We start from the raw sequence: 5,317 nt of genomic DNA on the forward strand, positions 1-5,317 counted from the left end.
GAAAAAATCTGTCGGTTTGAAAAATGACAATGATTCTTTGATCCCAACATTTTGAGTCAAACGATTTCCTTTAGAACTTGATTAAAAATATAATAGAAATCATTGCAGTACCAACAGCATGAAGTAGAAAAAATTGGGGATGAGTACGGGCAGGGAAAGAATAACCACAGACAACATTAGTCAAAATATCAGAACAATTTATTATGCAAGTTAAGCAGTGTTGTGAACCAAACAGACTTTTAAATCAGCTCAATTATGTTTGTGATATAACTGAACTGTAGAAAGGCCATTTGTACTGTGGTTAACCATGGAGAAAATACTCGTTTTAGACAAAAGTTGTTAAAACACCATCAGTTGTCTCGGAGCGCCCTCTCACTTGGTAGTACATTTACACGCACACGCACGCACACACACACATGCACACACACACACACACACACACATACACACACACGCACACACCCACAGCAGCAGTAGTAGTAGTGGTGGTGGTGGTGATGGTAGTAGTAGTAGTAGTAGTAGTAGTAGTAGTAGTAGTAGTAAAATCAATATAGAGAAAAATGAAGCTCACCATCTCTCTATGAAAAAGACGGTGTAAAACTTACCTTTGGTTGAAAACAGCTGGAGTGTACGTAAATAGTGCGCCATTACGAAAAGAAAATTTTAACAGCTAACAAGATGAAGCATAGACACCAAAATCAGATGAGCTGGCGAAAATCTGATGCGATGATGAGTTATTATTAGCAAGAAAAGATTTATTGACGGGGAAAAATAATGCTTCATCAGAAGTAAGAGAAAGAAAGACAACAAAAAAAATGGACCATTTCAGCAGCAAAAAGAACATAGTCTGATTAATGGCATCAATTAGCTGATCGGAAAACGATTTGCGTCATTATTACAAAAAGTCATTTTATGTGATTTTGTGTTGAGAGTAAACAAAAATCAAACATTTGGAGTGAAGAATCGAAAGAAATTGCGTATGGAGCTGTCATTAGTAAACATAAGCTGCTTAACTATAAGAATAAGTCTTTTTAGTTATGGAGGCAACATAAGCTTTACACAAAGGTGTAAAGATTCTAACAGTTCCAAAACGGTCATTCAGAATAGCAAAAATAAAAAGACATAAAAGGAAAAGCTAGTGCAAGAATAGGAACAAAGTAACCCGTCAAATTACCCTGCAATGTCGTATGAAAAAGGGCACACTGGATAAAGTTGTTCTTGATAAAATCATTTTTGCATCAAAAATGACAGGGAGGTCACGAATAGAATTTCCTTTTTGTTCTTTTAGTTGAGAAGAAATAGCAGCTCCCACGACCATTTACAGGACCTCCAAGACTAATGGGAGAGAGGGTGAACGAATCCCTTAATTTGAGGACTTGGTTCGAATACTTGCAACAGAATGGACATCGCTGAAGACACTGAAGAAGATGCCAAATGGCGGTTTTAAACCGGGTGACCGATTAAGTCGACCAGCCAAGTAGGTTACAGTGGGACTAGAACACAAAGAGCCGAAAGAAATATCTCAAGGCTTGCAGTCAGATGTTCTTGCATTTGTGCCAATCAACCGTCTTAGACTGGATATTATTTTTATCGATTCTGAAAGGATGAAAGGTAAATTTGATCTCAGCGAGATTTGATAATAGGAATATATACCGAGAAGCGTTTTTTTTATAACACTCTAACCGCTCCTCTACATCAACGCCCATGCAATGGGCATTGAACTGGATTTGAACAACAAAAGCAAGAACAAGAATAACAGCAATAACAACAGCAGCTGCAGCAACAACAACAACAACAACAACAACAACAACAACAGCAACAACAACAACAACCGCGGCAGCGACAACAATAATAGTTATTTCAAATTTTCGCAAAAAGCCAGCATTTGCGAAGAGGATGGGTAACCGATTACATCGGCCACAGAACTCGACTGGGACTTTATTTTATCGTCCCTGAAAGGATGAAAAGCAAAGTTGATCCCAGCGGCATTTGAACTCAGACTGTAAGGAGCCGGAAGAAATGCCACTCAGCATTTTATCCGACGCTCTAACAATTCTTCCAGCCTGACACCTTTTCTTTCTTTTCAACATCTTCCAATTTTGTTAACAACAACAACAACACCATGTAATCATCATTCAATTTATTGAAAAGGATTTTACCATTCCTTAGATATAAATGACAAATGTTGTTCCTTTGGTTTGTTTTCTGCAACAGTATCCCATTCTGAGTCAGGATGTCAAGTTGTAGCTTCTAGAAAATAAATTTCGACATATAACCGCGTATTAATAACTTCTCTCTATATATTCCTACTTTGAGCTTCGTAAAGAAAAACATATATGGTATTCTTAGAAAATTCTACCAAGGATCCTCTTGGAATTATTGTATTCAGTCGAACAACCATTTAGAACACAAACTGACATTAATTTCTACGAAATGAATGGCAATAACGTATTAATAATTGATATAATGTAATACCAAATGATTATAATGTGCAGAAATGAACAGAAAAGCTAAGGAATAACACTAACTTAGGTATTTATTGAATTGAAAGCGTTATGGTATGTAAGAAATGTATCCATTATCCCATTTATAAAATCTTACAATGGGAATTGATGCACAATCACTTGTTGGTAGATATCGATAAGTTACTGTTAAGTGTAGATACAAGGAAGCTTCTTAAAATAGCATTAATAGGATATCTGAATGTGTTAGAAGATATTCTTAAAGCATTTTTTGAAACATCCAATAGTTGACTGTATGACCTCTCAGATCTTCTTAATTAATTCTCTGTGATATAAAACTAAAGAGACAATTGGCGTAACACAAATCATTAATAAGAATTATCGTTATAGCAATAACAACAACATAAAAAACGACAACAATGTCAGTAATAATAATAACGTTTTTCCTACAATAGGCAGAAGGCCTAACATTGTGGGGAGGGGGCTTATGGATTACATCAATCCCCAGTGTCCAACTGGTACTTATTTTATGAAGATTGAAATGATGAAAGGCAAAGTCAACCTTGGAGGAATTTAAACAGAGAACGGGAAGACGGACAATATGCCGTTAAGCATTTTGTCCGGCTCCAACAACAACAACACTAATAATGCCTTTCTACTAAAAGCACAAGGTCTGAAGTTTTGGGGGAGGGGACCAGTCAATATCGACGCCAGTGATTCACTGGTATTTAATTTATCGACGTCGGCAGAATCTGAACTCAAAACGTAAAGACAGACGAAATGCCAGTGAATAACAAATATGGGGGACGATTGTAGCTTATTTGACTGCCAGCAGAATATATTTGCTACTTATTTTTTTTATCAAATCCGAGAAGATGGAAAGCAAAATCAACTCTAGAGAGGTTTGACCTCGTAATAGGCGGGAACGCACATAAATACCACAAAATAATTTGATGGAAGTTGTAACGATGCTGCCAATCTATTGTCTTAGCTGCCAATTAAAATAAGGATTGTTAAGTATTTAATAGAATAACGTAAAGGTCAGCCATAGTAGTAAATCAGAAGCTGTAATATTGTTACTGAACAAAACCAAAGGGTAATCCGTAAAACAACTTCAAAATCCAAATGTAATAATCCTTGCGACTATTTACTTAATGGCAAAGGTTTAAGAGCAGAATATTGTTTATCGTGTTATGGTTACATCAAATAATGTTAAACAAGGAACCAACAGAAGAATAACTTAAAAGCTATTATTATATACCGAGAACTAGATTCTTCGATCACATTAAAGAAGTAATTACAGCTTAAATGCAAACGTATTTGGTCAATAAAAGAAAACTTGCGAATATAACATAAGCTGTAATAAAATGGACTCTGATAGATGCTGCCAAAGCTAACACTGAGAATGGCAGAAAATTGTAATCTTTGCTTGGCTGAGAAGTACATCTTAGCGGGAAAATATAAGCTACTCAATAAAAACTACAGCATGTAACATAATAGTTTAGATGCATATACAGAGAACAATACACATAAATATGCGCATATATATATATGTGTGTGTGTGTATGTGTGAGTGTGTGGTGTGTATGGTGCGTGGTGTGTGTATGTGTGTGTGTGTGTGTGTATATATGTTTAGATGTATGAAAATATATATAAAATTATATCTATATAAATACTTAGCTTGATAAGAATATCATACACATGCGTATACGAACACGCACATACGCTCGCATAAACATACATAGAAATAGTTACGAACGGAGAAAAATGTATTAAATACATGGTGTTGAGTATGTATATACACATACACTCACACACACACACATATAATATATATAAGGTATGTATGTATGTATTATGTATATGCACGCGTGTGTGCAGAGAGATAGAGAGAGAGATGATGAGAGAGAAAGAAAGAGAGAATAGAGGTGAACGTATAAACATCTATTTCTATTTCATGAAGCGACAAGAGCAGGAACTAAGTAGATACAGAAAGAAAGAACAAAAAAAAAAGCAAATAAACAAAAACAAATACTAAAAAATAAAATGAAACAAACAAAATGTAATAAATTTTGCCAAGTTGAGAGTAAAACAGCCAACGGAATTACTTCATTGGAAACAGAGACAATTCATTATAAATATTCTTCTCGTGGCATGGAATCGGTTTTGATTATTTACCAAATCACATCTGTTGTGCTGCTGCTGCTGCTGTTGTTACTACTGTTGCAATTCAGAAATTATTCTAAAGTTAGCAAGCCAAAGCTTGTGTCAGAGCTAGGATTTGTGATAAAATTGATTTTGATCCGGTTAATCACTCGGCATTAAGTCGTAAAGTGTATCCTAAAAGTAGAAGCAGATGCCAGGTTAATCCTGACAAAGCTAAATTTGTTCAACTCAATCACAAACTACATACGAACAGAAAAATAGCTTCAAGAAGTAGTGGAAATAATAAAGTTAATCTTTAATAATAGATCACAGTTTCGTATCTGTTTTGTTTTTATGTTCCTTCTAATGTAAGTCAAGAAGTAACGAGCGCCCGAAAGCTATACAGTTATGCAAATTCATCGAGCAAGTTTCGATTTATGGTTAAATGTATTTCTCAACACCTCTGTCACAAATCGATTCAAATTTTAGCTCCAGGCCAGCGGTTTAAACGGACAGTCTTAATCGGCTACTTCGATCCCAGTACAAGATTGGTACCTTATTATATCGATCCCTAAAATATAAAAGGCAAAGTTAACCTCGGCGTAACGTCATTAGTGCACTTCTGAATGTAATGAATGCCACATCGCATATCACCTGTTTGTGTACCGTTTGGGAAACATATCCATATATGTATATATATATATATATAT

Source organism: Octopus bimaculoides, chromosome 12, assembly GCF_001194135.2.
Source record: "Octopus bimaculoides isolate UCB-OBI-ISO-001 chromosome 12, ASM119413v2, whole genome shotgun sequence".
Lineage (NCBI taxonomy): Eukaryota > Metazoa > Mollusca > Cephalopoda > Octopoda > Octopodidae > Octopus > Octopus bimaculoides.